Source organism: Schistocerca gregaria, chromosome 10 (genome assembly GCF_023897955.1).
Source record: "Schistocerca gregaria isolate iqSchGreg1 chromosome 10, iqSchGreg1.2, whole genome shotgun sequence".
Lineage (NCBI taxonomy): Eukaryota > Metazoa > Arthropoda > Insecta > Orthoptera > Acrididae > Schistocerca > Schistocerca gregaria.
In genome coordinates, this window is record NC_064929.1 from 210,613,369 (window position 1) to 210,641,074 (window position 27,706).

The 27,706-nt window shown below is 43.5% G+C and overlaps 1 long non-coding RNA gene across 1 annotated transcript; it reads left to right on the forward strand.

The window, feature by feature from the left end:
- The first annotated feature begins 1,097 nt into the window (after window positions 1-1,097).
- On the forward strand, window positions 1,098-27,706 carry LOC126293605 (uncharacterized). Its single transcript, XR_007552317.1, has 3 exons — window positions 1,098-1,163; window positions 23,712-23,860; window positions 27,463-27,706. It is a non-coding gene; the product is annotated as an uncharacterized LOC126293605 (long non-coding RNA).

Below are 27,706 nucleotides of genomic sequence, written 5' to 3' on the forward strand. Positions count from 1 at the left end.
GAACTGAGGATCAATAAGAAGCACCGTGACGAAGAAGAACTGCTATTTTCCAAGACACCATTACGAGGATGGGCGGCATAAATTAGACGGCCGCAGTACTCGCAGATATTCCTACCTTCTATTCTGTCAGACACTATTCAATCATTGCTGCGCAATAAGAATGACTTTTTTCTCACTAAATATCCACCACTTCTTTTGGTGTTCCTCCGCTTTTACTGCCCCTTATAGTTTACTATCAATCTTTATGTCCTTATCCGTCAATTACGCATAAATTCGATCATCTCCTTAAGGTTTTAATGTTCGGCTAACGTTGCGGGATTTTATTCTTGATGACGAATGCTACGAGCTTGTTCCTTGCCTCATTATCTTTTCTGCACTGAAATAATATATGGTTCGTATCTCCCTGAGTAGTATCATCACAATGACTGGCTGGTGTTTGGTTTAAATGAAGTCGCTATAAATCCTCTAGGAATTCGCACGATTGAGCATTACTCAATGTCGTTGTTGCTTGTCGGGCTCAATAAACCTTCTGAAATCGAGGTCGCTTCGGAATTCGTGGTTGTATTTGCGCATATTCCTGTAATTTGGTCCATTCTTCCTGCCAGGATTCGAATGCCCTTTTTCGAAAAAGTTGTCAATATTCTGTATAGGGAAGCTTGCTCGTAGAGTGCTTTGCTAGTTGACCCGCTTCTTCATTGCCTCTGTGTTCGACACGGCAGAGATAAAGGGAGTGAGCGGTCCACGAATATCTGTGGTCTAAGAGCAACGGTGACAGTTGAATACAGAGATTTGGCTTATCCTTTGGTGTATACGTTCCCTGGACTCGGACCGAGTAGAAAAGAACGGGAAAAGAAAGGACGATGTCGGCTACTGGAGCCGTTTGCCTGGTGGTGGCGGTGTGCGCGATGTACGCTACGGCCGAAGAGGTGGACCCCAGCCTGGAGTGGTCGCCGACCCGCGTGCTGCGCGGGGGCGGAGGCCGCAGCGAGCGCGCCGTGCTGGGACTGCTGGCCGGCGGGGGCGTGCCGGACAGCGAGCTGCAGCTGGAGGCGGAGGCGGAGGCGGAGGCGCGCGTCGCCAAGCGGCAGGCGGCCGGCCTGGACTGGCAGCTGCTGGCCGAGGAGGGCGGAGGGGAGGCCAGGACCCGCGTCAAGCGCGCCCAGGTCAGGCCCAGACTGCATTAGCTTTTCGTTCCATCCTCGTACATGTGGAACATGCCATTTTTTTAAATTTTTTATATAAAAAGCTGAAATAACAACACTAATAGTATGAATATATATATACAATATATCATTTGTTTCTATTAAAAAATTCGTCAATGTTGTTTCTATTAAAAAATTCGTCAATGGAGTAGAAGGAGTTGGCCACTAGCAAGTCTTTCAGGCTCCTTTTAAACTGATCTTTATTTGCAACTAAATTTTTTATGCTTGTTGGCAAATTATTGAAGATGAGTGTTCCTGAGTAGTGGACCCCTTTTTGAACTAAAGTAAGTGCTTTTAAGTCCTTGTGCAGATCATTTTTGTTCCTGGTATTGTATGTATGAACTGAGCTGTTTGTTGGTAAAAGAGATATATTATTTAGGATAAATTTCATTAAGGAGTAAATATACTGAGAAGCAGTAGTTAGTATACCCAGTTCTTTGAAGAGGTTTCTACAGGACGTCCATGAATTCACTCCACAAATAATACATATTACACGCTTTTGCTCTCTGAAAACCTTTGTTTGACTTGAAGAGTTACCTCAAAATATTATACCATATGACATTATGGAATGAAAGTATGAAAGCTTTTTCATTTCTATATCGCCTATGTCTGCTAACACTCGAATTGCAAATACAGATTTGTTAAGGCGTTTCTGCAGTTCTGTGGTGTGCTCCTCCCAAATGAATTTATTATCTAGTTGTAATCCCAGGAATTTAAGACTGTCAACCTCTTCTATCTGTTCTTCTTCTTACTTTATGCATATGCTGGGTGGAAACCTCTTACAGGTTCTGAACTGCATGTAGTGAGTCTTTTCAAAGTTTAATGTCAGTGAGTTGGCTTTAAACCATTTATTAATATCCATGAAAATATCATTAGCAGACCTTTCTAGAGCTACACTCGGCATACTATTTATTTAATACTTGTGTCATCTGCAAACAAAACGAACTCTGCTTCTGGCAGTGTAAATGATGAGAGATCATTAATGTACACAAGGAAAAGCAATAGCCCTAAGGTGGATCCTTGTGGGACACCACATGTAATTTCTTCCCATTCTGATGATGACTGATGACTTAATTCACTAGTCCCTTACACTGACACCCTTTGTTTCCTGTTAGCGAGGTATGACTTGAACCATTTTGCAGCACTGCCCGTGACACCATAGAATTCTAATTATTTAAAAGTATGTTGTGGTTCACACAATCGAATGCCTTTGACAAATTACAGAAAATACCTGCTGCTTGTAACATCGTGTCGTGTGCTGCACTACTCGACAAGTCGTTGGAAGTCCCCTGCAGAAATGCTGAGCAGTGCTTCCTTTACAGCCGACCATAATTGCGAAAGTGTGCACGCACTGGCTCCTCCATTATGTCTCATAAATGTTATATGGTATTCATCCGAGGCAGCCTGGGCGATCAAATTGTCCGGAATGCGGAATGTTCTTCAAACCAATCGTGAACAATTGGGGCTGGTGACACGGCAGAACATAAACATTTCTAGTTAATGACTAGTTCAGCTGGACCAGAGGACCCAGTCCATACCGTGTAAACACAGCCCACATCGTTATGAAGCCACCACCAGCTTGCACAGTGCCTCGTTGACAACTTGCGTCCGTGCTTTCGTGGTGTCTGCGCCACACTGGAACCCCACCAACAACTCTAGCCAACTGAAATCGAAATTCAGCTGACCAGGCTACGTTTTCCAGTTGCCTGCGGGACGACCAGTATGGTACATTTTGCCACACTGCCCTAACAGATACTTTCATCGTACGTCCCACATTGATTTCTGCGGTTATTTCACCCAGAGTTCCTTGTCTGTTAACCACTGACAAATCTACGAAATGGAACATCTTATACGTCTCCTGGTACCATTCCGCGTTCAAAGTCTGTTAATTCCCGTCGTGGGCCCATAATCACGTCGCAAACCTTTTCACGTGGATCAGCTCAATACAAATCACCGCACCGCCGGGTCTTGTTTAGCAGGGGATACACCTCGCCGGCTTTGACCAATGACGTCAGAATTGGTCAGAGAGCATGTATTTCAAAGCTGAAAGAGTTGAGAAGAATGTTCAGAAACAAAGGAGTGCAAGAGAGAAAAACTGTACTTCACATATATATAAGGGCCAGTAGTATTTTCACGTTAACGATATCGCGTGTTTGTATCTTAGTATTTCTCCGCAAAATACAATGGAAAGAAATGAATGAAATATATTATTAGCAAAGAATGCATCACGTTACATGTATGTCAGTTGTATCTCGAAACTCTTTCGAGCTGTATTGCTTAAGTGCAGTTCGGGATACAAGTTCAGCGTACGTCGATTTCTTCGTTTCAACTACCATTGCTGTCCTGCTGTTCACTTGAACTATGTATCCCCTGCTTCACTAAACCGTAAATGAAGCACCGGATACAAATTAAAAGCTCATTCGAAGTATGTTGCTTAGGTACAGTATGGAATACGAGTTTGTCGTAAGTCGACTTCTTCGTTTTCACTAGCATTACTGTCCTGTTCTTCACTTGAACGATGTACCCTCCGCTTCAGTAAACCCTAAATGGAACACGGGATACAAATTGTAGATGTGTTGTTTATTTCATCTCCGCTTTTAGTAAGTCTTTTCTTACGTACATATCACTACTACTGATGACAGAAGGACCTACGTATGTAATACATGTATACCAGACTGCCGTTGACCTCTATATATGTATACTGGTAACGAAAAGGTGAAAATAGACATACGTTACATTAAAAAAAAATGGTTCAAATGGCTCTGAGCACTATGGGACTTAACATCTATGGTCATCAGTCCCCTAGAACTTAGAACTACTTAAACCTAACTAACCTAAGGACATCACACAACATCCAGTCATCACGAGGCAGAGAAAATCCCTGACTCCGCCGAGAATCGAACCCGGGAACCCGGGCTCGGGATACATTTGCAACTTGTACCTCAATTGAACTACACGGAGACAAGAAGACGACACATGTACAATTTGTATCTCGTACTTCACTATCGGGTACAGTTTTCTTGTTGCCTTGGACGCTAATAGTATCCCATTCGTTACTTGAGCAATATAGCTGTACGCAACATTTGTATCTTGCTCGCCAATTGACATATATAGTGTCAGTGTAAAGGAGAGGTGAAGGACGGGGTACAAATCTTAGTTGTGTCGTCTGTGTAAAGGCGAAGTGAAGGACGGGATCAAATTTTAGTTGTGTCGGGGGTTTCGACTGTTATATAGCAAGTACACATTCGAAAATGTCGCACTGATATTAGTGCTGGGAAACGAAAGAAGATCTACAGCTGAGAAATTTCTATTACGTACTTCACAACACGAAAATACACATATTGGTGGAATAAAACAGTGAAATATCAAAATAGTGAAATACCGTGGAAGAATCAAATGGAAAAGTTATTTTAATGTACAGTGATAGCGCTTATCCGGAACACAGAACTGTTTTATTATCTATGCCTCGAAGTGAAGACATTACTATCTATGACTAATGTATGACGTCATTGGTCAAAGCCGAAGGGTTGTATCCCCTGCTTCACTAGGCCCGCACCGCCAGTGCACCTTGTGTACGCGATATTATCGCCTTCTGATTACGTGCATTTCGCTACATGACTTTTGTCACCTCATTATATAACACACACATATTACTGCCTTATGTCTGGTTTATTCATCCATTTAAACAAAACACTTTGTGGGCATGGCCGTGTACGGTTAAATTTTACTTGCGGCAGCAGCGGCGTTGTCTGCTGACGCTGGCTTTTTCTACCAACCAGAATTCGTTCAAAATTACAGGATATACTCACTGGGGTATTGTGCTTATTTTAACACAAGGATTTTCTTAGTCTTTAAATCTCAGAGAAATTAGCCTTACATACATAGAAAAGTGTGGACAGTTTCCTTATGTCCACTTTTTACAAAAATAATTATAATCTTAAAACTAACCAATACTTTTAGAAATCCATTGCTTGAAGTAGTTAGAAATGCAAGTAATTTTTTTTTCAAGTTTTTATTCCCAATAGTTTTGATAAAAGGTGCCTGTTACATGAATAAATTTTCCACCCTCTCTGGAGCCCCATATCGATGCTGTGTGCTGTTGTTGACAGTTCGTTTCCCTTGGCCGCAACCAGTCGGTTGGTAGTATAAAGCAGCCAATGACAATTGCTGAATCTAATGATTTGTTTCACTGGGAAATATGAATTGATAACTTTTGTTTTCGACATTGGTTGCACGGGAGAGGCAATTATTGATCTGGCTATTATGGATTTTAAGTTGATTACAGTTTTCGTATACATTTCTTGTTTGTATGTTTCTCGGCTCGGAATGTGACAAGATTTCTGGGGATGCTGTGTCATATTACAGTATTATAGTTTGGTTGTGAGTTAGCAATGCCAATGAATCTGACGACAGGAAAACTGGCTCTGGTGGCGGACTGGTCTGTTGCGTGGCCCAGTGTTGGTTCCGAAAACTTAGTCTGGCACTTTACAAAAGTCCCAATTTCCAAGATTGTGGTTACGCAGATTCCTCAGAGCACATTCTATTTCATATGACGTTCTTTACAACATATTCCATTATGCCGCCACATAATTTCTTGTACTCCATACGACGTTTATCAAACTCAGTTTTCTCATTTGTGCCGCCATCCTGTCCGATACTTTACAGAGTGGCAGTGTTTCTCTACTGGTCATAGATTGGTCACGCGTCAGCTTCGCGTAACCAGTGCGATGGTACTTTCAGGTAACCAAATAGAGGTAAAATTTAAACAATTCCGTTCTTCGTTATTACCGTTAAAATTTGACGGCATTTTTCTGTTGCGACCTAATGGCATAGCTTCAATTGCTGCGAGTGAAATGAACTGCAATTAAATTTACGGTCTTGATTGTCTCGAATTAGGATGTTGTGTTTAGGTTCGAATGGGGCAGATTGGATGTAAAGTTGGCGAAGATAACGAATGTGAAAGCCAAAAGACTTAGTTGTGGTGGCAGACTGCTATGTAGCATAGCGCAAGGTCCCGGTTAGGTTGACATGTGAAAGTTTGTGAGTTGGTTATGTCATCGAATGTGAAAGCTAAAATACCACGTTCTGGTGAGAGACTGATCTGTGCCTTAAGCTCGACGCCAATGTTACGTTGGAATGTGAGCTGCATTCGCAAAAATTACATTAATAATCTTTGTTACCACATATATTTAACTGTTTTTTCCAAATATGTCGCGAATTACGAAGTTGTGACTTAAAATGCTACTAGCGAAACGAGCAACAATTGAATTTATAATCTGGTCACAAATATTTTACTGTTTTTTTCCGAATTTGTCATGTTTTCTTGCGAATGTGTCGCGAATTACGAGATTATTGTTAGCACAAGTTAAATTAAATTCATAATCTTGGTTGACAAAATGTTTGCCTGTTTCTTTCATACCTGCTATGGTTTTGGACGTTGTGACAAATTCCTTCGAAACATGTCGTCTGTCCGCTGCTCTGTCACTGGATGCGTAGAACTAAGGTCTCAATCGTACATGTACGATGATAATTTAAGGTCGTGCACGAACACACGATCCACCCTTCTGCTCGGACGTCTATTGTACGATCTTTTGAAACACTTACTATTGTTTCGATTTCATCTTTTTTATTATTTTAAGTTTTGTGGTTTTTTAAAATTGTTCACAGTTTATTTCACAAACTCGATTTTTATCAGGCTACATACCATTCTGACCAGCTGGAGGATTCCCCAATATCCAGCCGGGGGATTCCCCAATTTTATAACGCAGCAGCTTCATTAGTCAACTTACATTATTCTCCAAGATGACTCCCCAGGAATTCACCGTACTGTTGCTTTGCATCCTGCGCAGTGCTCATACGTAAGAGAAAACGATTACAGTTAACTTGTTGGCTCAGGTTATGTTAATGAGTGATTTATAAAAAAAATGCCTCTGAGCACAATGGGACTCAACTGCTGTGGTCATTAGTCCCTAGAACTTAGAACTACTTAAACCTAACTAACCTAAGGACATCACACACATCCATGCCCGAGGCAGGATTCGAACCTGCAATCGTAGCAGTCGCACGAGTGATTTATAAGGCGTTAAGTAGTGCAAAATTTTATCAGTGGGAACAGAAGACAGTGATAGTGGTCCTAGTACTCAAAAGTAATCTACAGAGGGCATGTTTAAATGTAAGAGGCGAAAACAAAAATATTAAAAAATCTGGGAAACTAGTCGTGAATTTAAAGTTTCATGTTTGCTGATGAATCGAACTCTGAAAGGGTTAAATGCAGAATCCGTAATGTAACTTTAGTGTCTGAATTGGAATGTGTTAAAAAAATTCTAAAAGTGAAAATATTCTCAAAAAAGTGCCATCTAAGAGCCATACAATTCTCAGTACATTTGTGAAATGAGCTACAAGTGATGCGTCTTTAAATAATCAGTCTCACATTACTGAAAAAACAAAAATCGGCAGAATTCGTGGCAAAACACAGTCATCGTTTTATTGTTGTAGATCAACTGGAGGGCATAGTTAAAAGTTGCTTTCCTGATTCTAAATTCACCGACGCTATACATTTTCGTCGCACCAAATGTTCCAACATCGTAAAGGATGTGATAGTAGAGACTCATAAGAATGAACTTGCAGAAAAACTGAGACATAAAACATTCAGCGTTTTTACCGATGAGTCAACAGACGCCGTATGTCGTAGTTAGATATTTTGATAAAGACGCAAATAAAATTGAGAGTAAATTTTTCAATCTTTGTGAAATTTTTAAGCGGGGTAAATATGATAAGGTAAATGAAGGTGCAACAAGTAAAAAGTTTGTTCTAATCCAATACTTTCATTTTATGAGTGCAATGTTGCTGCAAACAATATTACATGATTTGCGTTTGATGGTTGTTATTCTATGATGCGCTCAAGGAACTCTGTTGCTACTTGGTAAACAGAAAAACATCAAGGACTAATTATTCTCAAATGTATGTGTCGCTCGCTTCACATATGTGTCAGTGAACTTGTAAATGTCTTTCCTGACTTTGTGATAACCTAGCTAGGAACATTTACAACCATTTTAAGGCAAGTGCAAGGAGAGAGACACAACTGCATGAAGTTCAAGAGTTCTAGATACCAAATTCATAAATTGTTGCATCCATCACAGAAAAGATGGCTATCTTTACGGGCCTTTGTAGTCATAATTTTAGAACAGTGATTTTTTATTTTAAGTAACTAGAGGAGAGGCTGACTGCCGCAGAAGAAACTTACTGATCACTCAGTGACAATTTTTAAAAATTATTTTATTAGTTTTGGCCGACATTTTACCAAAATTCACAGATTTAAATAAGTATTTCCAGAGTGGCAAAGGTGTTATTATTGACTTACATGAACAGATGGTAGAAGGTTACAAGGAAATGTTGCTTTGCTACATGGATGGGGAGTATGTTCTAACCAATAAACTGACACTGACCCCCAACAACAGGCCAAAGTTTCTTCCTAACAGCCAAATGAATTTAGGAAGTGAAGATCAATTCAGCAACCAGAAATATACAGGGTGTATCAAAAAGAATCATCCGATTTGGCACGTCTATATTTCTGAAATTAATAAACGTATATAATGTATTTTGTTTTTTGGTGAACGGGAAACTCAAAAAGATTTTTTTCATAGCTTTTCAAATTGTTCAGTATGGCTCCCTTGACATCACGGCATACTTCAATCCGGTATTCAAATTGTTCCTATACTGCAGGGATCACGTCTTGAGTTACACCTTCCACAGCTGCTGTTATGTGATGTCTCAGTTCATTCATTGTTATTGGTAACGGAGGCACATAAACAGTCTTTTATAAACCCCCACAAGAAATAATTACATACAGTCAGGTCCGGTGACCTTGGAGGCCAGTAACGTAAGGCATCCAGCATCCAGCATCCAAATGATCCACATTTGGTCTAGTGCGACCGATCCATCGTTCAGTAGTCCTTTGATTTAAAAACTCTCGCACTTCCAGACGCCAGTGTGGCGGTGCCCCATCCTGTTGGTAAATGGAGTCTCCAACTGCCCGAAAAGGAAGTTCTCAAGCATATCGAGATATGTGCTTCCTGTAACAGTGTTCTCGGTAAAGAAAAATGGAAGCTGCACAAAACAGATTAAATTTTAGAGAGTTCCACTCCTGTTGTACAACTTCATGTGGTTGTTCCGTACCCCATATTCTCATATTATGACGGTTCACCTTTCCATTTAATTGGAATGTTGCCTCGTCGCTAAACACTAAGCGTGGAAAAAATGTCATCCTCCATCTTGCCAAGAACGAAATTACAGAACTCCACTCGTTGTTTTTGTCACCTTCTCAAAGACTTGCAGTAGCCGAATTTTGTATGGTTTCATGTGTAAACGTCCACGCAACACACGCCAGACGGACATTGGGGGGGGGGGGGGGGGCATGTTAAGCTGACGAGCTGCATGGCGAACGGATTTCTGCGGACTCCTTGTGGAACTATGGCGGATGCGCTCGATGTCTGTGTCAGACGCTCGGGAAAGGCCCGGCTGTTTGCCTCTACACAAACAGCCTGTTTCCCGGAATTGCTCATGCTATCGTCTAATGCTCTGTGCTGTAGGAGCATCCACACCGTACCTAGTACGAAAGTCACGCTGAACAGTTATTATTGACCCGCAATGCGCAAAACGTAGCACACAAAACGCTTCCTGTTGTCCCGACATCATTTTTACTAGAACTGAAGTGGGCGAACACTGATGTTGCCTAGCGGGAGCCATTTAAAACTCGAGAGTTTTCTCTTTCCAACAGTACGTTGTTCACCCACATATCTCAAATAACACAATAGTTATGATTTTTTTTAAAAATCGGATGGTTCTTTTTGATAGACGCTGTATAATGAATGGGATGTCGTGAAATACTTTTATCGCAGGCGGGATGTCCAGAACTGAAATGATGATGATTTATTGCCACTGCTTGCAGTTTTCACACCTAAAAGGACTCTTTCAAACAAAGAAAGAGAAAAGCTCCCTGTCTTATACCTGTTATGTGAAAGGAGAGATGATTATAAGCATCTACAACAAATCGATGATGACTGGAAGAAACTTCCTATCGTAAAAATAGACGAAATGTTAAGAACTTTTCTAAAGTTGGCGTATTGTGGGGCATCGTACTCAACATAAGAACTTTATTTAGCAATAGAGTTCCCAGCCCCACCAGAGCTCGCCCTATCGTGCTTATCCATTACATATTCAAGTGCTGACTGCGAAGGAGTTTTTAGTATGATGAATCTTATAAAAGTGAAAAATAGGAATAGGCTCGCTACTTCTACATTGAATGGATGTTTGCTTGCTAGCCAGTGTGTGAGGAGCAGCAGCTCATCCACTGTGTGAGGAGCAGCAGCTCATGCAAAAAAAAAAAAAGCCATCCACTTTCAGTTCTTCTGATCCTAACCCTCCACAGGAGGAAGAAGATGATGTGATGATGCATTCCATTTTTAGGTTTAGGTAAGCAAATAACTTCGTTGTTTCTCTACATAATTTTATGAACCATATTATTTAATTGTTATAAATTCTTTCCTAATTAAAAATTTAAAAATCAATCGCATTAAAACGTGGAGAAGTAAGTGTGAAATAATCGGACGCGCCTATTTTTTATGTGGTACCACTATAAAGCCCCGTCCGAGGCCAGTCACGACCACTCCCCAATACACTGCAACGATCATAATAGCGCTGTAATTCCGTTTTTCTTGGCGGTAAGCATGTAAGTGAGAAAAGTTCAGAAAAAAGGATTAAAATTAGCTCACATTTGTTGGCCGTCGCCAAGTGCTTTCATTATGAAATATTGGATGATTATAGATTAGGTAATTTGCGCTGACTTTTAAGCAGAAGCGCGTTTTTGACGCATCTCATTATTTTTGACCTCTCATCTCCTGAAGTATTTGCTGTACGGTGATAATATGTTGTGGGTGTATCCGGTGATATAGGTACATACTACATACAAAATGTGTTGCGAATGGCATTAGTGGTAAGAAGTGATAAATGAAAGCATCACGGCTGATTCTCAAGTTTCACTGCACGCGCAATGCAAGCAGATGGTAGTTTTTGATACGTTTAAGTGTCTATCTCCCCTACCTCCCTCCTCTCCCCTCCCCTCCCCACAGAAGAATCTGCCGTACAGTGATATAATTTAGGACGTGCACTCAGCAATATATGTACATACTGTCTGGAAAGTGTGTTGGCGTGTTCAGAATAGCATCAATAACAACGAAGTAAAAAATTACATCATCTTGGCAGATGCTGAAGAAGTTTGACCACATGAACAGCGCACATGTAGTTGTAGTAATCGATAAACTTTTTCCTTCTATCATTTTGTGGGAGCTGTCGGCGAGAAAAGATTTCGTAAAGGTTTGAAGCTGTACGTGAAGTCTGTTGGAAGTCTGTAATTGTATCATTTTCGAGTAACAGATGAACAAAGTTGGAATACTTTAGCACCGTCAGCTTCGAGGCAAATGCTTTGTCTGTAATGATAATATTCATTTCATCGTGTTAAACTTAGGTTACTCTTAATGAGTAGATTACGACAGCGTGTTAAATTCGTAAATTCGGTCAATAATTACGCGAAATATCGAAAATGAACTTTTTGTTACCCATGGAAGCCGTTAGATCGGACACTCAAAAACCGGTTTTAGATTGTAGATGTGTATATTCCCTTAACGAAATTTATGGTAATTTCGATGTAGTTATGCGATCCAGTAACGCTGAAAGGTTGTCAACGCTGCCCTTCATACCTCACGGCGTGCGCTGATAGCATTGCTGCGCCGAACACGTGAATTTTGGATAAGAAATAGAGTTCGAGGATCTAGAGGAATTTGCAGTACTAGCCGTCTGTTTCGACCAGTAAAATAAAGTAGTATGGAACGGATGGCTGGAAGATCCTGAAGGGCAGGCTCAGCTGCCTATTAGGAAAGGTTTTCCCTATCCTTCGCGCCCGCAGACACCTTTCGAAGTGAAGTATAATCTGTATTAGCAAGAGGATCCGTTAAGTGTAGCTGACGGTGATGTAAGTGTGTGAAGTGTAGTATCATGTCCGTGTTTGAGATGATGGGAAGAGGGAGGCTTTTGAAATCCGCTATCGTGACAGCCGGCTCTTCGCGAATAGCACCGAGGGGCCGCCGAGCGTTTAAGTTCCCATCCGACAAACCGGGTCACCATCAACCGAATCAGATACCCTCACTTCGGGAGACACTACCGAGAGGTTTGGAATGTAGCTCAGGATTTCGGCGCAAAGACTGGCGATCAGCAACTTTACACCACCAGCTCTGCTCGCCTTGCCGGCCAAATACGAAGGTTGGAACTTAAATAGTGGCAACTATTTTTCACAACCGAAAGATTTACGTGTTTGCGCCTGTTACGCCGGCCGTTGTGGCCAAGCGGTTCTATGCGCTTCAGTCTGGTACCGCGCCACCGCTACGGTCGCAGGTTCGAATCCTGCCTCGGGCATGGATGTGTGTGATGTCCTTAGGTTAGTTAGGTTCAAGTAGTTCTAAGTTCTAGGAGACTGCTAACCTCAGATGTTAAGTCCAATAGTGCTCAGAGCCATTTGAACCATTTTTGCACCTGTTACTGTGCTCCAAAGTAGTCACCAGCGTTATGTAGAAGTCGTTGCCAGCGATGTTGAAGCCGTAGTATACCGTCAGCAGAGACTGGTTCGTCGATGGTGCGAATGCAGCGGTCTACTGCCTGTCGAATCTTCAAATGGCTCTAAGCATTATGGGACTTAACATCTGAGGTCATCAGTCCCCTAGACATACCTAAACCTAGCTAACCTAAGGACATCACACACAGCCATGCCCGAGGCAGGATTCGAACCTGCAACCGTAGCGGCAGCGCGGTTGCGAACTGAAGCGCCTAGAATCGCTCGGCCACAACGGCCGGCTCTGTCGAATCCCTGGAACAGTTCTGAAGCGAATGCCACGAAGTGGTTCCTTCATCTTCGGAATCAAATCAAAGTCACAAGGACTTAAGTCGTATTACTGTTAGTTTTTGGAGCATCACCTACGACCAGCTTTGCGAAACAAGCGGCGACACTTTCTACGCAACCCACCCATGATTTTGCACGACAATGCTCGGACGCGTACAGCGCAAGCTGTGACTGCTCTGTTCGGTCGATGGGACTGGGAAGTACTGCACCGTCCACCACACTCCCAGGACTTAAGTCCTTGCGACTGTGATTAGTTCCGAATATGAATGAACCACTTCGTTGCATTCACTTCAGAACTGTTCCAGAGATTCGACAGGCGGTAGACCGCTCCATTCGCGACATCAACAGAACAGGCTCTGCTAACGGTATACTACGCCTTCCACATCGCTGGCAACGGGTTCTACACAACGCTGGTGACTACTTTGATGGACAGTAACAGGTGCAAACATGTAACTCTTTTGTACAGGTTGTGAATAAATAGTGGCCACTGTTTAAGTTCCAACCCTCGTAGGAACTTTTTGAGAAAAGCATATTTGTCCTGTCAGCTAGACAGTTGTATGCTTATGCCCTACCGGTTTCGATTATTACAATCGTCTGTACTGTTGCTGGTAACTGTGACATCTTGGTGCGTATTTTAAGGTGCATTTTGATAAAAGTGCAGCTTTTCCTTTGCGTGCTGCACATAATGAAGATGAGAACTGAACACAGTGAATCGTCAATCAGGTATGGATAGACAGTCACGTTGTTCGTTCGTAATTTTGCATACTTCGTAAATGAAATAGGCTGCTACTTTGCTTCACTCGCAACAGTTTGAGCTGAGCTATTGGGTCTCGCCATAACCAGCAACAGGAGATCGCGACGCATCGAAACGTATAGGATATGACTGTAAACATGTGTGCTGCTCAGGTTCCGTCCTAACCGCAACTGGGAAAATTCGAAATATCTGGAAAATGCACCGAATGTCATTGGCTACCGTGTACTGTCACCCGGTTGGCTACCAATTCGTCCAGCGATAAGGAGTTGCAGAGCGCATTTCAGTTATACTCCTAAAGCCTATTTTGCGATACTATCTTCGATTTATTTGCAGTAAGTATGATTTCTTTAGTTCCAACTGTACGTCACTGTTTATATGTTTTTTATATGTTTATTTATTAGCCAAGCATGCAGTTGTTTCTAGAGCTGTGCAAATGTAAATTGACACTCTGTATAAATTGTTGTATATTTTCTTTTACGTATATTTAGCAGTTATACATATAGAGACTTGGGAGGGTCATTATGTTTAATAGGCTGAAGTTCTCCTTACAGGTTTCTCTAGGACCCGATCCTTGTATACATCTAATTGTTTTTTTTTTTTTTTTTTTGCCATTTGAATACACAGTTTGTACCTGTTGAATTACCCCATAACAGAATCCCATATTGTATCTGTGACTGAAAAAATGCATAGTAGCAGAGCATCAGCAAACTTTTACTGACAGAATATCTTAGTTTATACAGCAGGAATATCACGCGTGCAAGTTTGCCTTTGAGAGAGCTTATATGATCATCCCATGAGAGTCTTTAGTCTATTTTTAGTCCCAATAGTTTGACACTGTGGTTTTCTTCTTGCCGTACCTTCAGATTAAAATAAATTTCCTTTGTTTCTGTTACCGCTGTAGAATTCTTTTTGTAAAATCTTTACTCGATTCGTATTCTTTCTGATGAATGTGTCCCTTAATAATCTGTGAATACGGGAGTCTTCTTCTCCCGAGGAAGTAAATTTCGTAACTAAAACTGACTGTTTTATTTATTTTCCAAAATATCGCTACGGATGTGATGTGTTAGTCGCCGTGTTCTTTACGTCGCCTGACGCTTGTTGACTCCGTCACTGGTCAAAACGTGCCGTCTGACATCGGAAGGTGTCACTAGTATCACAATTTTCGTCTACTCCGAATTTGCGATGGCCTGCTAGATGTCGGCTTCGACCAATGACGTGATGGTAGTGCCTGCTCTGACATGCCGATGCACATTTGGAACTGTGTTGCCCCATGCCCTGCAGCGTTGTTCATTTTCATATTTTCGCTGGTTCTGAAACAATTTTTTAAGCTCTGCTATGAATCAGAAAAACATTGTGCTCTGCCTGAAAAACTCTTCTGTAGTTTTTATTTTGTCGTTAATTTTAACATTTCGTCGAGTGAAATACGAAGTCAGCTGGCGCGCCTCATTTTGCCACATTTTTTTTGGGATGCCGGGGGTGTCTGTCGGCTGTGGCATCCTGGAAGTGCATGTCACTGTCCCGAATTCGGTTGAGGAGATTACGTGAGGGTTTTCTTGAAAATTTGGATCCTCTCCCAACTCTTGCTGAGATGCGGTCCAAACCCTCCTCCCCCTTTCCCCCATATTTGACATTTATCCTGCCGCCTGGTGAAATACGTAAAAATGAATGTTTTAAAATTTGTTTTAACATTGATTGACACACTTTAATAAAACCATGTTTTATTTACAAAGTGCATTAAACAGTTTCTTTTAGCATCTGATTAAAAACACTTTATTTTAAAGATGCCAATCCTGAAGAGTATTCTGCCGGAAAGCACAGATAGAGACGGACAAACATACTCTGCGGCATATAATGTTAGACGTTTAGAAGTAACCCTAAAACACTGACCTTGTATTGGTATATTATATATATACATATTTTAAATGTCGGAGAACCTTTACTTGCCTTTGCAGATGAAGTACAACATTGTTTGTACCTTCCTTTGCTTCGTATGATTGCGTGGCTTTTCCGTCTCTTGATTTATATGATCACTAAGAGAACTCTTGGTGAACTTCAGCTTAGCTTCCTTCCACAAACGGTTCACTTTTTGCTCGCACACGTGTTTCAACTTGTCGCGTTGTAACGGTTTTGATACAAATTTGTGTGGAACAGAGTCACGACTGACTCGCTGACGGACTTGGCGGGCAGCAGGGAAGCCGCCAGACAATATCTCGTGCGGCGCGTGTCTCATACCGGGGAACCCTCTGTACCCACACGTGTAGCGTATTCAGTTCACTTCGAAGAGCCCATAAAGACAGATGGACACTTCAATTATGTCTGCGCTCAGGATTAATTATACAAAAAGTTATCCGTTATACTAATGCATGGTCTCTGAATTAAGAAGTTGTCTTGGGATTTTCATTTTCTCCTTCCCCCCTTTAAATGAGACTTGGTGAAATTTTGCCAGGCACCTCTCCAATCCCATCGTTTTGAGCTGACGTAATTAATTGGGAACTACAGGGTGATGGACAAAAATATTGCTCAGATTCAGGATTTTTTTTTTCTCCATACTGGAATGTTGTAGACGAATGGGGTTTGCTGCAACGAATAAAACACACGTAGAAGTTTTTATTGAAAAATATTGATATTTTCACTGTGTAACTTGTATTTTCCCGAAGCAGCTCTGAAAGGCGTTAGATCGACGGTTGTTATAAGTACGGTTGTGGTTATCTGAAACATGCAACTAACACATCACCCTCATCCTTACAGCTGTAATTTTAGTTCATCGTAAGGACTTGGAAAAAAATACCCCAAAATTTTTTAAAAAACTGGCCATTTTTGGACATTTGACCGAAAAAATATCAACATAAAAAATGGCTTCAAGGGAGAGCAAAAATCATTAAAACTGGATGAAAATTGTAGCGTATACGACGACAACCATGCCGAAAAACGTGGTTTTGAGAGAAAAGGCATTTAAAATTTCATAAGTATTTATCATATAAAAAACGGACAAAACTTGAAACTTACTGGATATCATCGACGCGTGGTCCAGAACAACTATCGCCCCGGCTAATGGATGGTCGCTTCGTGCTACTTTGACCTGATAAGCCTTCATTTTCGTCCTTAAAGCTCTTTTCGTCGCTGATCGCATCGCCGCTGGCTTCTCTTATCTTCACAACATCGGCGCATTGATTTTGACTTGGAGGGCATTTGCCACGTGCATTAATGCAGTATGGCCTACATTGAATAGACATACGGCCAAGTCTGAAGAAGACAGTTTCGCTTCGGCTGGGTGTTAGTTTTGGAGCGTATCTCCAAATGAAACTATTGAAATTTTCGTTCTCGTTTTGAAAAAAACCGCCCAAAGAACGCTCCAGCAAATCAGGTTTAGTCAAATACAGTAGGTATAAATAGGGGTGATGGTATCGGTAACGACTTGTGGTAATGGTGTTTTGTGTTTATAACTTTTCAATTCACTGTTTGCTTTAGCCCACAGAATCGTTACTTTTTGGAGTTTGAGTATAATATTTTGGGGAATAATTCTGCAATGTACATACATTCGAATTCGACAGTAAAAAAAATTTCGTCACTCTGTCTTCCCCCCTTAGTGCACGTCTTCTTAGATATCCGATATTGCGCACTAGCTTCTTCGAAAGGTGTAATAACATGTTGTAGCAATTGTTTCTATTTACGGCCTACTCTTGAAATTTACAAACATAATTTGTACGAGCGTAACAGTATGGTATGTTCTACTTGAGCTATATAGTTAAATTTCAGTATGGGTTGCTAGCTTCATTTATTAACCACAAAAGTGTTTTTCTTTTCAATTAGTTCCGAGTAACGTTGTCTCCACGCTAGTAGTAGAGTTTTATTTTTTCTGTTCTGACGGATACAGTTACATTTTTGTTTGTGATACATAAGCTCTGCGTACGCTGACGAGCCGAAACGTTGTGACCACCTCCTTAACAGCACGTTGGTTCACCTTCGAGACGCAAAACAACAGCGATTCTGCTATGGATTCGACAGGCCCTCTGCAGGCTTCTCGGGCTGTGTGGCTCCAGACGCCTGCGCTCATGTCGTGCAGTTTCCGTAGAGTTAGAGCCAGTGGTTTGTGGCCGAGCTCGTGCTACCCGATACTGTCCCAGACGTCTTCGTGCAGGTTGACGTCAGGCGACTTCGGTTGCTGTAGCGGCAGCAGCGTTTAGGATAGGGAAACTTAGTTTTGTTTGATATTTGGACCACGAGTTGCAGCCATGTGCGGGCTGGATTGCACTAAGTTATGCGTGCCAGCAGTGCGAAGGCAAATGAAGGCCACAGGGGCGTAGAGCTGCCAGAAAGGGCATACAGAGCAGTTTCCATGGCGCAAGTCAGAGGCAGAAGTGGGCACTGCCCAACCTAAGTGCTGTGCATACGTGACGCAAAGCGGCGTACTTGGCAAAACAGAGGCGCACAGCCGAGTATAAATAGGTGCCGTCTTCTAAAGAGATTCACTGAAGTGTGACAGCTCTCCTGGACGGCGGGGCATGTCACACAACCGGCTACACGTAGAGCAGACGGGGCGCCAGCATTCCAGTCCACGGCAGGTCACTGGTTCGACCCTCTGAGGCCTACGCAGGGTCCGCAGCTAGCCAGCGGCTGGCCACTCTTCGGCTCACTGCTGCAGGCAGTCGTATCGGCTGCCGACACACGCCGGATACTTCCTGAGGCGAGGGCCGCAGATTCGGATTCGGATCGCGGGTGGTCGTAGCCACCGCGTTCTCAGCTGCGCCAGCGAGGAAGAAGCAGCAGCGGGGCCGGCCTACGGCTCGCGGCAAAGCAGCGCGGAAACAATGGGGGCGGTGGTTGCTGAGTTGGCTGCTGGTGCACTCACGCTGATGTAATTAGAACTCTGCAGCTGGCGTACAAGGCCGGCACGACCCAGCGTTCCGCTGCACAGGCCGCTGGGCTGCTTCCTCAGCATTGCTGGGCCCTGTGACGCAGACCGAGGTGAACGGAGCGCTGTAGTGGAAACGAATGAATCATTCGGAAAGTTCTCGCCGAGTTTTAATACGGCACCTCCTAGCACACACCGACTACAGTCGCCGAGACATCGACGTCACTTCACTATGGTGCTCCTCAAACCACCGTGGCAGGATTCTGGCCTCCTGGCACGGACAATTGGCCTGCTGGAAGATGCCATCACCGTCAGGGGGGCATCCAGCGTGAAGAGATGCACCTGATCTGCACTAATACTCACCAAGTCCACAGCTGTTATGGTGCCTTCGATTACCACCACGGGCCCTATGGAAGCCTGCACGACTGTCCACCGTAGCGTAGTGTGTAAGGATTGTAGCAGGGAAGGCGAATGGTCGACTTAGGTTCAGTGGGAGGTTTTTAGGGAAGTTAGGTACAGGACGCTAGAGCGACCAATTGTTGAGCACTGTTAGAGTGTATGGCATCCGCTGCAGGTCGGATTAAAAGAATACATCGAAGCAATTCAGGGGTGGGCTACTAGATTTGCTACCGGTAGGTTCCGCCGACGTGCAAGTGGTACAGATATGCTTCGGGAGCGCAACTGGTAATTGCTGGTGGGAAGAAGACATTCATTTCGAAGAACACTACCGACAAACTTTAAGAGAACCGGCATTCGAAGCTGACTGAACAATTCTACCGCCGCCAACGTACATTTCGCGAAGGAGCACCAAGAAAGGTAACAGAAATTAAAGCTCTTACGAAGGCATATAGATAGTGTAAGTTCAGTCGTAGGTAAAGCGGGCGGCTGAGTTCATTTTATTGGCAGGATAACAGGGAACTTCATAGATCTAGAAAGGAGATTGCTTGCAAAAGATTCGTGCGACTCATCCTAGAAGATTGCTCAAATGTGTGGCAACTGTACCAAGTAGGACTGCAAAGGAGGCTGTTTAAGAAACTTGTTTTTCCCGTCAAAACAGTGCTCATTTTTTGTGGAAACCCGCATTACATGAGGAATCTAAGAGCGTAACACAGTCCCCTACGTATCATATTCATAGGAACCAGGAAGACAAGTTTAGCATAATTATACGTGGCACAGAGTCATTTAAGCAGTCATCAGTTCTGCACTTCGTACACGAAATCTAAATCTATGGTGCAATGGGAAGTGCCCTCTGCCATACACTGGAGAGTGCCTTGTAGAGTATAAATGTAGACGTAGACGTATACGAGGTGATGTCGGTGCTTTTTCGCTCAGTGCACTGATGCTGTCGGTTATCGGAAACCTTACGCCTCTACTTCCGTTGCGACTGACGAGAACACCGCAAGTGCTGTAACCCCATTTCCCAGTGACTTCGCTAAGTAGACCCAAAATATGCGAACACGTCTCTCGGCTTATCCGTGGATACTCGGCCGTTTCTGAGGAAACGACTGTCAGAGATTCCGACGTACTTTAGATGCATTTTAGCGCAGTTTAGGCTCAGCCCAGTGGCTAGCGTCACAGCCTCTTACTTTTGCGGTCCCTTTCCGAAACCCAGTTACTGTTTTTTTCTAATTTGTTTATTTCTTTTCGTGTATGTCCATAGAAAGTTACTACAGGAATGTTTTGTCTCAAGTTAGGGGCTACAAGGGCGTTATATTAACCGTAAAATTACATCTAGGTTTGTCAGGGCGCTCAAAAAAAGTCTAGAATACTTTGAGAGGAGGTAGTACTCATCGAAACAAGAAAAATAAGTCCAGTAAACATGGATACCGAAATACATACTTTCTGCCATAAACGCGTGTTTACAGGACGTGTTCAACGTGGCGTCCATTCATAACAATGCACCCCTCTGCTCTCCGGCACAAGGAATGACTCACCCTTTGAAGTATACCCGATTGTTGTTGTACCAGCTGGCACACGTCGAAGACGTGACCCTGTGGTGTCGACACATTGTTGACTGTCGTGGCGTAGACCAATTCCTTCAAGTTTCCCCATAACCAAATGTCTTGGGGACTGAGGTCTGGGAAAGAGCAGGCTAAGGTGTGGGGCTGCCCCCCCCCCCCCCCCCCCCTCCCAAACCAGCGGTCCTGAAACGCCTGCATCAGATGTTCGCACACTGACGAAAGTGTGCTGGTGGACCATCATTTACGAACTACATTTATATTTCCTATTTCCAATAAAACAATACCAATCGCCCTTACTTAGGGTCGGCCGTAGTGGCCGTGCGGTTCTTGGCGCTACAGTCTGGAGCCGAGGGACCGCTACGGTCGCAGGTTCGAATCCTGCCTCGGGCATGGATGTGTGTGATGTCCTTAGGTTAGTTAGGTTTAAGTAGTTCTAAGTTCTAGGCGACTGATGACCTCAGAAGTTAAGTCGCATAGTGCTCAGAGCCATTTGAACGTTACTTAGGTTTTATTTTTAGGCTACCAGTTTCGACGATACACTACGTAATCTTCAAGCCTGCTTCAATCGAGTAACCTTCGTGTTACAGAATACAGCAGGAATTGTAACTGGTCTCGTAACGATTATTACGGGCATACGTGCTCCTTGGACAACTGTTGTTTTCTTGGATATTGACCAGCTATAGTCCCGTACTCCAGACAGAAGATACATTTGCGTTTGCTGCTGCAGTGGCACACCCTCCAGCTAGGTAGGAGATACATTAATGAGAAAGTCGAGGCAACGGGTCCCAGTGAAACCGCGTGGTAGTACGTATGGCCCTATTACTCTGTCGCCAAATACGCCCGACTAAGACTCAGTGTTGAGTGCGTCTTTCCCGAATTGCTTGGGCATTTACATCTGCTCATGCATGCTGATTATGGAAATTCACAACACCATCTCTCGTGAAGGTGCCTCATCAGTAAATAAAATGTTGGCTGGGAACAGTGGACCTGCAGCACACTTCTGCAACAGCCATTGAGAGAACCGCCGTCTGCCGTGACGATCCAGGGCCTGAACGAGGTGTAGATGGGCGCAGCAATCTTAATGAGATACCGCCAGATACGAGAGTGAGAGACGCGTTCTGCTGCTGCTGATCGTCGCACGCTGGTCCCAGGGGTTTCTTCCATCCTCCGTGTCAGGCGGCGCATTCCACTGTCAGTCTACCGAGGTGCGAGGGCTCCTCTCAGGTCCTGGAAAAGTCTGCCGAACAGTTTATCAGAGGGCACTCTGCGTTGTGGACATTTTTTCAGCGTAGAGGGAATGGGCTCGCAGGCTACCTCCATTTGCTAAACCGTAGCACAATATCATATCCGCCATTTCACTGGTCGAGTAGTAGACTTCCATTTCTAAAAGTGGTAGAAGAGAGAAAATGTAAATGTATTGCACCATTTGTACGTACAAACATCAATAAAAGTAAACACATAAGTAAATCCGCGTGTGGAAGATGGTAAAACACTATGATACATACCCAGGGCTGACAGCACTGTACAATAAGAGTCATAGACACGACGAAAACTGACGTACCCTCGAACGCATAACTGACAGCAGGCCACCTAATGGTAGGCAGAGCACCGTGAGTAAGACAGCACAATACGCTGGCGACACATTTGGCGGAGCACCAGCGCAAGCGTCGCGCAGCGCCTCCTATAAACACGTGTCTACCTCGGACCCGGACCCATCTTTATTGGACTTATTTTTCTTGCTTCGATGAGTACTGCCACCTCTCAAAGTATCTGGCTTTTTTTTGAACACCCTGTATGATACATGTGTGTACGGTATTTTCAGGAGTTGCAACATTTTTGAAGTTCTTATATTCTTGTATTTCGTTCTGGTATCAGTTGCCATATTTTGTTCTTATGTCTGCTCTCGAGGAAGATTTGGTTCATTCCCTTTATGATACCGTTTGTGAAAACATTCGAAACAGAAGTTTCAACAGCACGAGCACTGCGCCAAGCGGGTTTACCACAGAGACACATCTTCGTATGGATGTGACGTGGGAAAGAAACGTCGTTAACATTGCTGAAGATTTCACCCGTTGGCAACAATTTCGCGGAAAACCACGCATAACGGACAACTTTTCCGAAAAATGTCGCTTGCTATTGATTGAGAAACAAGACACGATAGAGAAATTGCAAAGGGAACAATATGACATAAATTTTCCATTCACTTATTTTTCCCTTTTTTAAAATTCATTGATGAGACATGCCGTCACTTAACGAATAAGAACAACGTTATTTAAGTATCCACTGGAAAACATACGCATAGTATTCTTTTAAGGACCGGGAAGATGAACGAAAAAAAAAAAAAAACAATGAAATAGCCGCCGGAGTGGCCGTGCGGTTCTAGGCGCTACAGTCTGGAGCCGGGCGACCGCTCCGGCCGCAGGTTCGAATCCTGCCTCGGGCATGGATGTGTGTGATGTCCTTAGATTAGTTACGTTTAATTATTTCTAAGTTCTAGGCGACTGATGACCTCAGAAGTTAAGTCGCATAGTGCTCAGAGCCATTTGAACCATTTTTGAACCAATACAATACAATGAAATAAAATAAAATAGAATAAAAATGCAGTAATCGGGTTTCGAACACGGGATGCAAAAGTGAAAAGCTGCGACGCTAGCCACTTTGCGACTAGTTGGGCTGAGCTTATCGCGCGCTAAAAGGCATTGGAATTCGTCGGAAACTTTGGCGACGGTCGTTTCCTCAGAAGCGGTCAAGTATCTACGGATAAACTGAGACACTTGTTCGGTTGTCTTGACCCCTTTTCCACTGAGTGAAGTTTCTGAGAAATCGGGTTACAGCACCTGACGTGTTCTCCTCGTAAATTGTGAAGATAAGAACGTATTGCTGCACCAGGATTTGAGGCCACTGCTTCCGCGCTGGTGTGCATTTGACGCTGCGGACACGGTGGGAGCCGTCATTTCGATAATACTGCTAAAAACCGGTGTTTATTGTTTTGCAGTTGGTGGTGAACTCGGAAGAGGATGCAGGCGACATCGAGGCGATGCAAGAGGAGTCGGCCAACGAGGGCGGCTTCGACGTCAGCGTCGGTGGCGACGGCGCGGAGGAGGGGCAGGCGGAGTGGGTGGAGCGGCGCGGCGTCCCCGCCAGGTGGGCGGCTGTCCAGGGCTCCAGGCGTCCTGGAACACAGCCACGGGTAGTGGGGGGCCGCGAGTCATCTGCGTGTCGCTCGCACTGCATTGAAAGACGACTGGAGCGAGTCTCGGCGCACTGTAACACAGTGCCTGCAATGCCCCTTTCTTTAGTTAAACTTAATAACTCTCTATTGCAATATGCTGACATGCATGTGAAGGGTCAGCCAAAAGTCCCTTAGCAGCTGAAAATGCACTAATCCGCAGACTTATTTATTTCGAAAGGCTCACATGTAGTGTAAAATATACATTTGTATATGCCTACAACTAGAAGATAGAAAGACAAAACTAACTAAATGTCAATATCTAAGTTCTTGAGCCGTATAAGAGCTGTATCGTCAGGTTTCATGAGGTCGCTGCAACTCCCCTGTTAGGAACGCAAGGGGTATTCATCCCTAATGTGCTTGACTGTCTGGTTCGGAGCCCCACAGTCACAAACCGGAGACGGTGCAGCACACCATTTGTAAAGTGAATCTCGCTCCCCGGCCGAGCCCAGTGCGAGTTCTGTTCAGTTAGACCCACACCTTCCTGTATCACAGTTATACTTTCGGAACCACTCACGCTTTGCAGGATTTTCAATAAGTTGGAGCTTCTGACCAAACAGGTGTCTCACCTCGATATTTCTGGCATCTGGCTGTTCTATTTGGTTTCTTAAACGGAATCTATTTCGTCGTAGGGGTAATTCCAGATTCTCCTGTAGATTGCAGTATTCTGTAAGCGAGGCCTCACTTTTGTGGATTCCTTGTTCATACGTGTTCCTCACCAGAGATAGTCAAGAAATAGGTGTTGGCTGGATTGTCCCAGTTATTAACTGCGTAGTGTGGTCCAACTGGACACCTCATAAGCCGCACCAGGGCGCAGTACTGGCTGCTGGCAAGACCAGGGCAATGGATGACATGCTCCCCATGTTGTTTCACAAAATGTTTTACTAATATTGTTACGAGTTTTTATCTTGGCCGTATTTGCAAGATGTCTTTTACATGAAAGGATGCGGTCAAGGGCGACACCTACGTACTTACGATACTCGTATGGCGAATGGAATGTGTACTGGGATGCGGTAGACAAATGGGGTTTACTGCAACGAATAAAGAGTACATAGAAGTTTACATTCGTATTTTTTATTGATAACTGTCTAACTGAGATTTTCTCGAGGCAGCTCTGAAAGGAGATAGATCGACGGTTGTCGCTGTAACTCCCGTTGTGGTTATCTGAAACATGAAAACAACATATGTCCTTGAGCCTTACATATGTAATTTCACTTCATCATAGGGATTTGCAAACAAAAAAAATGGCCATTTTTTGAACCTTCTTTTTTGGCTGAAAAAGTACTAAATATTAGCATAAAAAATATCGGCTACGGTGACCTGAAGAGAATTCAATTAGATTCAACAAAACTTGAAACTTCGGGAAATCATCGATACCAGGTCCATAATGGCTACCGCGCTGGCTAGTGGATGGCATTTCAACGCCGACTTTGATATGAAGAGGATTTGCCAAGTACACTTACGCAGTGTGGACATAAGGCCAAATTTGAAGCAATTTTGCCAATTTCGCTTCGGCTGGATGTTATTTTTGGAGCGTATCTACAAATGAGGCTATTGAAACTTTCGGTCACATTTTGAGTAGAACCGCCCAAGCAACGATCCAGCAAATCAGGTTTACTAAAATCGGTATAAATAGAAGTGATGGCGTCGGTAACGAGTGGTGGCAACGGCGTTTTGTGTTTATAACTTTCCAGTTTGCTTTAGCGCGCTTCCAACTGGACAAGGATTGCTCACCAGCAGCACGGAAGTGATGTTGAGGATAAAGTAGAGTGGCGCAAATAGCAGCAGAGTCGACGTTAGCACGAATAGCTTTGCCATATACAAAAATGGTTCAAATGGCTCTAAAGATTATGGCACTTAAAATCTGAGGTCATCAGTCCCCTAGAACTTTTAGAACTACTTAAACCGAACTAACCTAAGCACATCACATACAGCCATGCCCGAGGCAGGATTCGAACCTGCGACCGTAGCAGTTGCGCGGTTCCGGACTGAAGCGCCTAGAACCGCTCGGCGACCGCGGCCGGCCTTGCCATATACGGCTGACAGCGCCTGCCAGGGGTCAACATAAGAAAAGTATGAGTCTACTACGTGTTCGAGACACTGATACACGTTTGCACTATTAGTATCGGCCCTACACATCTGATTGACGCAACGAAGGAGTGTGAGCGCAGAACCGGTTCTGTAAAGTTGAGGCGTGCTGTCCACCCTCGGCTTCAAACGCTCACAGAATCGTTACCTTTGGAAGTTCGCGCATAGTATTTTGGGCAATAATTCTTCAATGTATTTACATTCGAATTCCGTAATAAAAAATTCGAGTTTTTTGGACCGTCACCTTGTCGTTCCCCTTTAGCCAATTCTGATTGCCGGCCGCTGTGGCCGAGCAGTTCTAGGCGCTTCAGTCCGGAACCGCTACGGTTGCAGGTTCGAATCCTGCCTGGGACATGGATGTGTGTGATGTCCTTAGGTTAGTTAGGTTTAAGTAGTTCTAAGTTCTAGGGGACTGATGACCTCAGATGCTAAGTCCCATAGTGCTCAGAACCATTTGAAGCAATTCCGATTGAAGACGATCCAACGGTGTATCAAGTACTTGACGTGATGCTCTGCAACTGTAAAATCTGGTTGCGGAAACAAGGACGACCGGCGTTAAGTAGTGCAAGTGTGTGCAGCCACTGCGCTAGCCGTGCCTACACAGATGGGATACACCTCCCAGACTGACATCGAAGACGAGATCGAAAACTTACATAAAAACGGTAAATAAACGTAAAATATCCTTTCCGCTGTTATCGTTCATTTTTATAGAAGTACTTCTAATGCTAGTTTTTGGGGTAATGTCTTCCTGTCATTAATTTTCAGCCAGTGAGTGAGCATCATTTCGGCGAATAATTCGATCTTTAAATAGCTTTGCCCAATTTCATAAAAAACAATGTATTTTTGTTGCTGTTTCTCCCGTCTTCTGTAAATTATTTAAATTGCATTTTGCTTTTATTCTACGTTGCTACATTACTCGTAGTTTTTCTTTTTTTTTAAGAAATGGTAACATACGATCAATAGTTGCAAAATATTAGGTCAATTTTTTCAATCCTAGCTGAATACATATTTTTGTTTCTTGAAAAGTAAAACTGGACCAAAGTAGATCATTTTATCGTTTGGACCAAAGCAGTGCGTAAATTCTTAATTTAGCGCGAATATGAACCCAATTGGACACTTATCCGTTATTGACACTAAAACTTTTGAAACTTTTGAAAAATAGTGGCAATGTAAACTGATATCTTTTTGTAGCGTTTTTTTTTTTTTTTCTAAGTAGGCTGGCTATTGCAATATAGACATTCCTTCCAGCGGTAGACCATTACAGAGTTTTGATCTAGTTTCGTAGCTACATTTGGTTCGTTAGCTCTATTCTAGATGAGTATTGGTGTTGACTGGAATGGTGCGAGCACGGTTAGCGTGTAAATCTTTTGTATTGTGATCACGTGCCAAGCAGAAATGCAGTCTTTAAGTATGATTGTTGTGATTCCAGCGTTGCAGGAGACGAAGGTAAAGAAGAGAAGTGCAGCGATGACGAAGAGGAGAGGGAAGTGGCGCTGGGCAAAAGCGATGCGAAACCGCCGAAGTAGCGAGACACGGCGGAGTTTCCCGGAGCGCCCAGCCGCGGCCGGGGCGCACCCGCGCTCCCTGCGGCGGGCAGAACTTATGTTAATGTTGATCAGTTGTTGCAACGCTGTTTCTCACTTTCGATTACAATAAACGAGTTAGTGTGGACG